The following is an 11,995-nucleotide window of genomic DNA, read 5'->3' as shown; positions in this document are numbered from 1 at the left end:
CTTCATCCTCCTTCCCAACCAGTTAATCACCTTTTCCTAATCAGATTCTGTGAGATTAGATTCTTCTAAGGATCCTGAACTTGTATTATAAGTTAGTGCCTTTTGCATAGTTTACCTTAAAGCAATGGCCTTTCTGTATGGACACAAGAAGACAATATTATGCTTTCGTAACTTGGGATTTAATTGGCTTTGAATATTATTCATTCCCGGGCATCTGCTTTCTTAACTCAGTTGCCCTCAGTTCCTAGCACCCCAAAAGCAGGGTCCTGATGAGGGACAGGACGGATCCAGGGCAAGCGGTGAGTTATGTGCTACCCTGGCATCGAGGTAGGCCAGGCCAAAGCGCCACAATACTCAACTATAAGTTGAGGGCATGATCATGGACAATGCTGTCATGATCCAAAGGTAATGACGAGACTAGGACCCTGCTGGGGTTAGGAAGACTAACCTGGCCTGAGGACCGTATAGTGAGATGTCCTCAGGAAGAACCAAACTTTATATCTCTTACTGTGCTCATACAGAATGACATTGCTAGAAATATTAGGAGTAGATTTACTGTAACTATTTAAGCAGATTACTAGCTCACACCCTGACACACCCTTGTTTGGAATCACACCCTTGAGCGGATCTCCTTAGATGAGATTTCCTTAGATGAGATTTTGTTAATCTCCTCAAGAAATGGTCTTACCCTTCTTTGTTGATTTGTTGATGTTAAACCCACCTTTGTGCTACTGCCCTGTGTAATTTGCTATATAAACTGAGACTGTGGGGCAGAGAAAGAGGACAGAAGAAGACAGGGGAGAGAGAGGAAGGAGATAGAAGAAGATCCTGGGAGAGGTTGAGAGCCGGGAGAGAAGCAGAGGGAGAGAATGAGATAAACTGATCGAGCAACCAGTTTGGCCTTCTTCCTTCCGTCGCCTGCCCTTGAGTGACAGCACACACAGCGGTTCCAGGGCACCGAACGTGGGCGTTGAGACAGAGCTGCCCGAGAGTGCACACGCCCCTCACAAGTGCACATGCCCCTCATCGTGCTTTAGTTTTTTACAGGCAGGTACTTTAACCCCTGCACTATCTGGCTCATCTGTATCATCTGTAAGATGCTGTGGGATGTTAGATGAATAATAAGGAGGTTGCCCTTCAGAAGGCAGGAAGCTTCTCTGGGCATCCCCTCTGGGCAGGCCTGTGAGAGAAAGGCAGCCTGGGTCAGCCCTGCGCCTTCCCAGAGACCTTGGAAATGGGTTTGGTGGCATTTTGGTATTCAGACAGGGAAGGAAAAGCAGACTAAGTGGGAGCACTTTGACCTCCCTGGGAGACCAGGAGGCTGTGAGCACAGTAAATCTTCCAAGAAGGCCGAAGGAAAGTGGCCCTGTGTGCAGGCAGGAGACGGCTCCACCGGGTCTTGGCTGTTTCACACTCCTGACATGTGGCGCTGTGCCAGTCAGTAAGGGCTGGGGTCCCGTCCAGAGACACGCAGACAGCGACGGGTCTTATGCTGAGTGAGAAGGCTGACGTCTGAAAGATCTACCAGCGCTGGTTTATTTGTCAGAAAAGCAAGTCTGGGGACTGTTTATTATGCATGTGAGTACACGTGTCTGTTTATTAGTGAGGAAGGTATGCTTAGCAATTTCCCTAAAAAAGAAAAGGCTCCAGAGGTCAAAGATGGAACAGATTGGGCCCAAACATTCCAAAAATAAATAAGTAAAGAGCACCACGGGGCAAGGAGGTGGGACATCTCTGGATTATAGCCACGGACAAAGTGTTTAAAAATAGAGATGGTGCAACCGTTAGCCATTCTAATAGAAGGCTCGCTCAAAACTTCACCATCACTTACTGTTTCTATTTTAAAAGTCATTGCTTCATATGGTAAAGTGTGACCTTGCCTTCAAATCAAAAGGTTCGAGAGGGCCTATAGGTTTTTGCTTGTTTTCATTTGTTTTGGGGCCTCATCCAGCCATGCTCAGGGCTTACTCCTGGCTCTACACTCGGGGATCACTTCTAGCAAGCTCAAGGTACCGTATGGCGTGCCGAGGAACAAAGCTGGGTCCTGCCTGCTGTGCTCTCTCTTCAGCACCCCCACATGGTTCATCCATCCACGGACCCATAATATGCAATGGCAACATAAACAGTGTTTCCCTGGATGCAACAGAAATGCAATCAGCTCATGCATTTCTTCTTGCATGGAAGGAGGGGGCCTAATTGGGCGGAATCTAAGGTATTTCTCTTCCCAAGCTATCCTCAGCTTTTCTGCAATATTAGAAATAATGGATTACGAGAAGCCCGTCACTTCTGCTTCTGAAGGGAAACAACTTTCCAGCCTGTTGAGTGTTTGCTCACATAAGCTTGCATCTGCAAAATTTCTGTCCTGAGCCCTGCAGGGTGATTCTCATCTCAGTAAAATTATTTTTTTTGTTCTTTTTGATGATTTTGTTTGTAATTCTCTTTTATGATTTCCCTTCATGATTTTATTAGCCACTTTCAAGTCAAACTTGCTCCCCCACTCCGTGGCCCCCCTGTTGGCAGGCATTCAAGCCCAGCCCACAGTTGGTTCAACTGAAGGAAAATTCCCACTAGTCAAAACCAGACTTGGTCCGATCCCTTTTTAGCATGAGGCTTTGAAACACAGCTTCATATTTGAAGTGAAAAGAAAACAATTCTCCCTCTCCAGGAAAGGTAGCCCAGGAGGAGGGCACCCTTCCAAACCCTTTGGCATTCGGGTGATGCAGCTTTCCCAGCGGCAACCCCGGGCAGCTGGCCGTGTTCTTAGGATCCAGCTGTCAGTGAAAAGCCAAATGGTCCCAGAAACCTGGGAATCCTACATACTTAATGGACAGGTGAGACGGGCCTTTTAGGTGTCTATTGGCCAAGGGAACTAAAGCTGGTTTCTAGGGGGCAAAATTCACATCTGTGTTGTGAATTTGGAGCGATGGATCCCCCTAGAGCTTTTGTTTAAGCCCAGTACCGAAGGAGATTCTGGGGCTTGGTTATGAAATCCCCTCAAGCTGTGGGTTGGGAGAAGGCTCAGAGGGTCGAGCTTGGGATTGCATACTGGAGCCCTGGGCTATGGTCTCTCCCTCACATGGGCCCCAGGAGTACTGCCATGTGTGGCCCCCAAACTAGGAAAATCCCCTGAGATGTGAAGGTCTGGACCGGTATCTCTCTGCTCTTTGGGACCCTTATCACTTGAGCCTGAGTCGCTCTCCCCAGGCTGCCATAACAGAAGCCCGTCGGGGGGAAGAGGAGCGGGGACGGCTTATTTAAAAAAAAAATCCATGACTTCAAGGGCCGTGAGTGGTTCAGTAGCAGGACACATCTGCGCGTGCATGAGGCCCTGAGTTCATCCGCCCCTCAAGTCCCTCACACACTGCCACGGGCATCTCCCGCAGAGAGTGAAGAGAAAAGAACCAAATGCCCAGCTTACATTTCTCATGGATGTGGAGTCTGGAGGCCTGTGGGATGTGGATGGGAAAACTGAGATTGCAGGGTGCTGCCCTGGGGGTATATACTCACATACATGTTCATACAGCCCCTGGGGAGAGTTGGGTGAGGGAACCCGGGGAGAATGTCTCCCTGCTGGAGACTTACTTCCTAAATTGTCCCCACACCTCCCCACACCATCATATTGGGAGTTGACTTAATATCTAAATTTGGGACACACAAGTGTAGTCCATTGCACCAGGATCTGGGAACCCAGTGCCATGGGGATTCCTGACTCCCCTTCATGGCTTCCAGGGCAGCAACTCAATGATTACAGGGTTCTTGGTCATGGGTTTTGCTCCTGGAGAAAGTCTGGGCACAGGGTGGAGTTCTGGGGCTGGAACGGTGCACGGGAGAGGCGGGCAGCTCCCTTCCGGGCACCACAAGGAGTCACAATCACAGCCATTTAACACGACTTTCTCGTGATGATGTTTCCACCTACCGAATTGCTCTCACCCACTTTTATCTCTAGCTTTACTTCCTTATGGATTTATAAATGAGGTGAAGAAAAAAAGATCAGGATTAAGAGGGAGGGAGGGAGACAGGAAGGAAAGAAGGAGGGAAGGATGGAAAGAAGGAAAGAAGAAAAGAAGACAAGAAGGAAGAAAGGAAGGAACAATAGAGTGAACGAAGGAATGATGGAATGAAGGAAGGAAGAAAGGAAGGAAGGAAGGAAGGAAGGAAGGAAGGAAGGATGGAAGGAAGGAAGGAAAAATGAAGGAAGGAAGGAAGAAAGGAAGGAAGGGAGAGAAGGAAGGAAGGGAGAGAAGGAAGGAAGGAAGGAAGGAAGGAAGGAAGGAAGGAAGGAAGGAAGGAAGGAAGGAAGGAAGGAAGGAAGGAAGGAGGAAGGAAGTTGGATCATAAAAGCATTTTTTTTTCTTTTTTCAACTAGCTGCAAATCTAAATCTAATTTACAGGTCGTCCATGTCAGGATCAACCTCACTTTCTACTCATTTTGTAGCTTTGACCCCATCCACGCACCAGTCTATCTGTTATGTCTTTGGCCTTTGCCAGTTCCCCCTGCAGATGTGACTGTCAGTTGAGAGTTTGTTCCTCCCCGCTCACCCGGAGCTTCTGGCCTACTGGGAAGGCAGGTGTAGGCAGACCGAGTTAAGGGGACAAGAGCCACAGGCCAAACTCCTGCTGTGGAGAGAAGCCGGGGCTGGGGAAGGTGGAGCGGCTCTAGGGGAAGTTCCTTCACTCGACGACAAGCTGTGCGACAAGGCGAGCAATTGTTCAGACCATCCCTGGCGTGGCTCTGGAATACACAGATGGCGGTAACGCAGATCCCCAGGTCAGGAAAGCGAGGGTCCCAGTGCCTGTTCTGGAGCTCGCCCGGTCCTAGCAGGCTTCATCTGTCAGCACTGAGTCAAGTGCAGGCACCGGGGCCTCGGAAGGTGCTGGTCACCCCCAGTCTCAGTGTGCTCTCATGCAGGTACTCTATATCCAAAGGCCTCCGACTTACCAGCAGGGTTTTCCACGACAGCGGCGGCCACCGCTCCCTCTGGCCACGGCCCTGATTACTTTTATTCTCTCCTAGTCTTTTTCATGATGACCGGCCGTTGGGGAGAATGATTTGAAGGTTAGAAGCACATTTTTCATTTTTTGGTCTTCTACTTAGATGTCTTTATGCCTTCTACTTAGACGCTTACAACGTGACTAATTGGCTTAAGTTGACCTTTCTGTTTTTTTATTGTTTTGACTTATTAAAAAGTGCATCCCTTTCCCAAAGGCCTCTGGGCACATGCGCACAAAACAGAAATAGGACAAGTTAAATTAAAACCAGCACAGTCAAGTTAGAATGCTCTCCTGAAGGAAAAGTAGAGATGCAGAGAAGCGTCCCTTGCTGGAAGGAGAGAAGGAAGCCAAATGGATTACGCTCGGGCTGGATTAAGCTGGGCTTGGTTTTCAATTGCTTTGCAAGGAGCTCTCCGTCAGCGGGATGCTAGAGAGTTTGACTAGAAATCTCTGCAGGAGTGCTTTCTCTTCACCTCAGGGAGAGACAGGAACTAAGTTATAATTCCTTGTATGAGCCTACTGAGATTCCCTATGAAAATGTCATGTTAGTAATATTACTTCTCATTTGTTTGGGGGCCTGCACTTGGCAGTGCTCATGGCGTACTCTTGGCTCTGTGCTCAGGGATCACTCCTGGTAGGCTCAGGAAAACCATGTGGGGTGCTGGAGATTGAACCCAGGTCGGCCACGTGCAAGGTGAGCTCCCTCCCCACTGTCCTATAGCTCCAGCCCCTCTTACTTACGCTTCTAATGAGACCCGGGTCGCTAATGGAGTAAGATCTGTTCATTCTCTCCCCAGGGGCCTGCCCTTCCCTTAAGTACTTATTATAAATAAGATACTATTTATTTGCTAGAACTTAGCCCCAAGATTGTCCTATACCTGAGCACTGTGCCCTTTGGCTCTTGGCTGCCCCTTCTCAATTAACACATTTTGGGGCAACAGCAGATTATAGAAAGGTTTCCAAATATTTTAAAAGTAGTTTGGAGCTAACCAGTGCTGTTTTTGGAATACTAATCTGACAACTATGTGAATGGGGAGCAGATGAGGATGGTACATAAGTTCGTTAGCCTATATTTGAATAAAATAAAGGTATTGAGATCATGCGGTGCAGAGGAGAAGGACAATGCAAGTTTTATTCGTTGTGCATGACAACAGTCTTTGTATTTCCTGTAGTATAGAACTTAATTCTGCAGGCTAGTGTCCTTCATTTTTTTTTTTGTTTTTCATCTTTTAAAAAGATTATCAGTCATTGTTTCTTCCAATATTCTTCCAATATTGTCTCTCTTAATTCCTCTTGAGACAGTAACTGGCAAAAGAGTCTAGCCCAAATTGTTATTTTATTTCCCATCTGTTTGGTTCTATTTTTATACTGATAATATTCTTCCAATTTCCCTCCCAGTTTACTGACTTCATGTATAACTGACTAGCTGCTGTTAAATCAATTCACCAAGTTGCATAATTTGGTTATCCTTCATTTATTATAGAGTTAATGTCGATAATTTTATTCTAATAATTGCCAGTGCTCCATCAAGGTTCTTTTTTGTTTTATTTTGGGGTCACACCTTATGATGTTCAGGGATTACTCCTAGCTCTGCACTCAGAAATAAAATTCTGATGGTGCTCTGGGGACCTTATGGGATGCCGGGGATTGAACCTGAGTCAGCTGAGTGCAAGGCAAGTGCCTTAACCTCTGTACTATCTCTCCAAAGTTCTTGATCTTGTTTCTCATATCATTGAATACTTTCAGAGTCATTTCAAAGTATTGTCTGTTGATTTTATTATGCCAATTATGGGGCACGGATCTGTTTATATCATTGTTTCTCTTGTGTTTTGATCATGTGGTGTTTTCCCTTCCTGTACCTACTACATAAGAATAATTCCCCTAAGCCCTTCCCATTCTGACCTTTCAGGAGTTCACTTATTTGGAAGATTTTTCTCCCAAAATATTCTTCCAGAGAAAAATAACTGCTGATGTTGCCTACCAGCTCTGAATTTCCTTCCCCTGGACATTGGCCTGATAATTCCTAGTGCCCAATAAGTGGTCAAATGCTCTTGAGACCACTGCAAAATTCCTTTGTTAATTTTTAAATTATATGGACCAAGAGGATCAGTGTTTGTTCCAAATATTCAGTCTGGCATTGCCAGATTTTGATTCTGGGTAGTTTGGGTAAATTAATTCTCCTTTAGAAATAGAAAATTCTAATGCAGGACTTGGTTTAGGAGGAAAAGTTAGTATCAGATACTTTGAACTTGAAGTATTCTCTATAGACCTAAATCAAGTTGTCTGATAGTTGGTTTGAAACAAAGGACATAATCTTCATAAATACATCAACCTCTTTTTCCCCTGTGAAGAGAAGGACTCTCCAAAAAGAGGAGACATTCAGAAAGAAGAGTTCATGGAGGGAGTGCCTAATAGCAACTTAAACAAAAACTTAGGTAACATAGCATTTGATTCTAGACCAAATTGTGAAATAAATGATCATGAATACTATTGCCAAGTGAACTGTGTTCCTTCCCCAAACCCACATGTTGAAACCCTTACTGTCAATGTGAATGTGTCTGGAGATAGAAAGTCTTTAAGGAGGTCATACAGGTGGACTTGAACCCAATACAAGACTCTCTCACTATCTCCATTCTCTACTCTTCCCTCTTTCTCTCCATTTGAGCACAAAGTGGGGGGGGGGGCAGTGAGGCTACAGTGACACAAAGTGAAGGTGACTATGTGTCCAGAAAGAGGTCTCACAGGAAACACCCCCACAGGTGCTGTGATTTCATGCTCCATCCTTCAAAACTGTAAGAAAGTCAAAGACTGTTGCTTAAGCCTCCCAGTCTGTATCATTTTACTATAGTAGCACTAAAGTAGAGTTTCTCAGCTTTTTTTCATCAGTGGTTCCCTTTCAACCTTTTCCCCTTCCTGTGACCCCTCCCATCCTTCTAACTGACCCCCAGTTGATCTCAGGCTCCCTAGGCTGAGGAGCCCTATTGATGCAATTTTTACATTTCGCCCCTTTGAAATTTTCTGGGGGCCACAGGGATTCACATGGAACCCCTGTTTGAGAAATGCTCTTCTAGAAGATGACTCCAATATGATGATATAAATAATATGATTGAATAAATAAGTGATGATTGAATAAATAAGTGGGGACAAGAATTTCCCAACAGAAGATTTTTTAAATGAAAAACTCTTAAATGTTGTTTTAGGCACCATATTTTTAATTTTTAAAAATCTAATTAAAATAGTTTAGATACTATGGGTGCTTTAGTGGTGGACTTGGTGTGATTATATTGTACCCCAAAAACTCTTGGTTTACACTCTTATAAACCAACATTGCATTTAAAAGAAAATACTACAGCAAATGATTTTGGTAAGACACACATGAAAAATTATGTTGAGGTAGCCCCTTAAGGAGATAATTGACTACAGTAGGTGGTTGACCCGAGTTTGATCCCTAGCACCACAGACGGTTCCTTGTACACTGCCAGGAATGATCTCTGCGCACCACTGGGTCTGTCCCCAAGGACAATGAAAGAGAAAGAGAGAGAAGAGAGAGGAGAGGGAGAGAGGAGAGAGAGAGAGAGAAAGAGAGAGGAGAGAGAGAGAAGAGAGAGAAGTGAGAAGAGTGAGAGGAGAGAGAGAGGAGAGAAGAGAGAGGAGTGAGAAGAGAGAGAAAAGAGGGAAGAGAGATAAAGAGAGGAGAGAGAAAGAGGAGAAAGAAACAGGAGAGAAGAGAGGAGTGAGAGGAGAGAGAAGAGAGAGGAGTGAGAGGAGAGAGGAAAGAGAGAGAGGAGAGAGAAGAGAGAGAAAAGAGGGAAGAGAGAGAAAGAGAGGAGAGAAAAAGAGGAGAGAGAAAGGAGAAAGAGAAAGGGAGAGGAGAGAAGAGAGGAGTGAGAGGAGAGAGAAGAGAGAGGAGTGAGAGGAGAGAGGAAAGAGAGAGAGGAGAGAGAAGAGAGAGAAAAGAGGGAAGAGAGAGAAAGAGAGGAGAGAAAAAGAGGAGAGAGAAAGGAGAAAGAGAAAGGGAGAGGAGAGAAGAGAGGAGTGAGAGGAGAGAGAAGAGAGAGGAGTGAGAGGAGAGAGGAAAGAGAGAGAGGAGAGAGAAGAGAGAGAAAAGAGGGAAGAGAGAAAGAGAGGAGAGAAAAAGAGGAGAGAGAAAGGAGAAAGAGAAAGGGAGAGGAGAGAAGAGAGGAGAGGAGAGAGAAGAGAGAGGAGTGAGAGGAGAGAGGAAAGAGAGAGAAGAGAGAGAAAGGAAAGAGAAGAGAGAGAGAGGGAGAGAGAGAGCGCAAGAGAGAGTGAGAGAGGAGCATGATTCCCTGCCCTTAAATGAGGGCTGCAGGCATGAACCATGAGCAGAGCCCCAGGTATGAACACGCAAAGGACAAACAGCCCCAGGGGCAGTCATGCTCTGTCACACCTTTGATGGGCACAAAGGGAGCAGCGGCACGGTACACTCGGCTCTTGCTTCTGACGGTTTCAATCTGTCATTGAATCTGAGGACATTGAACAACCTAGAACCAAGCAGTGCTGTACCAAGTCTCTGACCAGCAAAATTCAACAGTGTCCGGGTCACCCCAAAACAGCAGAGCCTGGAGAAGCATCCCCGTTGGGAGGGTCCCGTTGGGGACATGAGGACATCTCGGGCTGAGGAGTCCCGGGCAGGCTCCTGGAACAGAGGCTGGAGTGAAACAGTGAATGAGGTCTGAGCTTCCCTCAGGAATACACCCACTCGGGTAGGATCCTTGGGGCAAGGAATCGTCCCAATGCCAGGGGTCAAGAGCAACCTCTGGGCAACATCTGGGGACATATAGAAGCTCTCAGTTGAGTTTGTGCAAGATTTCTGTGCATCTAAAACCGTTCTCAATGTGAAAGTCTATTTTACATTAAAATCTGGGTGCGGAGCAGTAGTACAGCGGGTAGGGCATTTGCCTTGCATGCGGTTGGCCCGGATTCGAGCACTGCCAGGAGTAATTTCTGAGTGCAGAGCCAGGAGTAATCGCTGAGCCTGGCTGGTGGTGCTTTGTTCGATGTCCTTCTCTGATTCAAAAGGCCCAAACTAAATTAATTTAAAAATAAAATTAAAATACAGAATCATCCCCTCCCAGATGACTTCCCTTCTGTCGTGTTCCTTACAATATTCCAAAGGAAGCCTTTATTTGCTTTACCTTGGGAGCAGAGTTCCAGAGAGCTTGGTTTCTTCTCGCGTGGCAGGAAACCCATGTTGCCAGCCAGTTTTCTGCTGTATCTTGGTCTCCTGGCAGAAAGCTGCAGATGGTGCTCATGGACCAGCAGGATCAGACCTGGGGGCAGAGCCGTGCTGGGGATCGGACCCAGGGCCTCAGGTATCTGGGTCTTCTATCACCTGAGCCCATCCCCGGCCAGTACACTGAGCCTCTTCGTTCGTAGGAATGAGGGATTCCCGTGGGTGGATTTCTGGTGGGGTTCATTTTTAGGACCTTGGTTCAATTACTGAGAATTGAGTGCTCCTTCTCTCATGCATGATGTATTACAATCGTGATTATAATCCTAGCTCATTGAGCTGTGTTTGTGAAAGTTAAGTAAAATACATTCTGAAAAGAAAAATGGGTCTCACCCAGCAAATACTTGACTGTTTGCTATTACTAGACGCTAGGATTGTAAGTGCTTAGAACATGTTTCTATTAAAACACTGTGTTCTGATGGGCTATGAACTTTTCTGTCTTTTTCCACTTGATTGTGTCTGCTGAAGGGAAAACAATCTCTATTCTCTAATCCTCATTCTCCTCCCACAGGTGGACTTCCAAGACCCCTGTGCCAGCCCGGGTTTGAAGCATCGCCATAGTCTTACCCCCTGTGAGGTCATCCATTTCTTTCTCCCTCCGTGAAGAGCCTCTGAAAACCCCTGCAAGCAGTATTTGCTTTGAGATGTTTTGGATTAAATCCTCTATTGTCTTCCCCCACTTTGAATCCTTTTGTTCTTTCTTTTCCCATGGAGACACTCCCAGATTTTCCATTTTATTTTAAGATGATGCTACTGAACCAGATGATCCAGCTTCATCCTTTACTGCTCAGACTCAAACGAAGGGTGGGGGGGACATGCATGAGCCGTGGGATTTCACAAACACTTCTACCCTTTCTCTTCCAACCTCTGTCAACTGCACCGTTCCAATAGCACTCAAAGTAGGTCTCCAGCTGCCAGCCCCCATTCCTCCAGGGTCTTAACGCTGGCCTTCCACCAAGAACTCGCTTCAGCTGTCCTGGCAGCTCATTCCCTTAACCCTTTCCTCTTCTCGCCTCTCACTGTGGGAATTCCTGCCCCCAGATCTCATTGACCAGCTGCCGAGGGCCCAGAGGTGGGTCACAGCAGTGCAGGCTTTGCGTTACTCCTGCTTTCTCTCCACGCGTGATGCTACTCTGACCTTCCCGGGATGCACCAGGCCTGGCTCTCTCCTGAGCTCCAGAGTTGCCAACTGACCAGAGGCCACGAAGCAATGATGTGCTGGAGACAGAATGTAAACATCAGGACTGTGGGTCCAGAACGCGAGGATCCTTGGCCACAATCTTGTGGATAAGACCACTCACTGGAGTAAAGACCATCCTATTTTCATTTTTCTCCTTCTTCTGTTCCAAAAAAAAATACCAAACCCGACGTTGAACAAACATCTGCAAGGTCTCCTCATAACAACTCTAAAGGGAAAATGCAGGTTATTTTTGCAAAGGCAAAAGGAGCAGTTGGCAGCCACTGGTTGCTTTCCGAGCTGTCGCTTTTATCCATTGGTAGGTTTTTAGCTTAGTCTGTCTTTCCCAGCCCTTTGAGGGGAAGGATGTCCAGGGGGCCAGGTGGAATGGTAGGCACTGACTGGTCCACCCAAATAGCCTGTGCTGTCTTTCTGGCCACGTGGTTGGTAAGGATGAGGTTCGTGTCTCAGGCAGGAACCAACCAGTAGCTGGGTTGCTCATAGCTACCTTCCTTGGTTCAGGTCCTTAGAGAGGAAGATGAGAACTGAGAAAAGAAAATGCTTCTCACCTACTC

Source organism: Sorex araneus, chromosome 9, assembly GCF_027595985.1.
Source record: "Sorex araneus isolate mSorAra2 chromosome 9, mSorAra2.pri, whole genome shotgun sequence".
Lineage (NCBI taxonomy): Eukaryota > Metazoa > Chordata > Mammalia > Eulipotyphla > Soricidae > Sorex > Sorex araneus.
The sequence above is the reverse complement of the archived record's forward strand: the minus strand, read 5'-3'. Positions refer to the sequence as shown.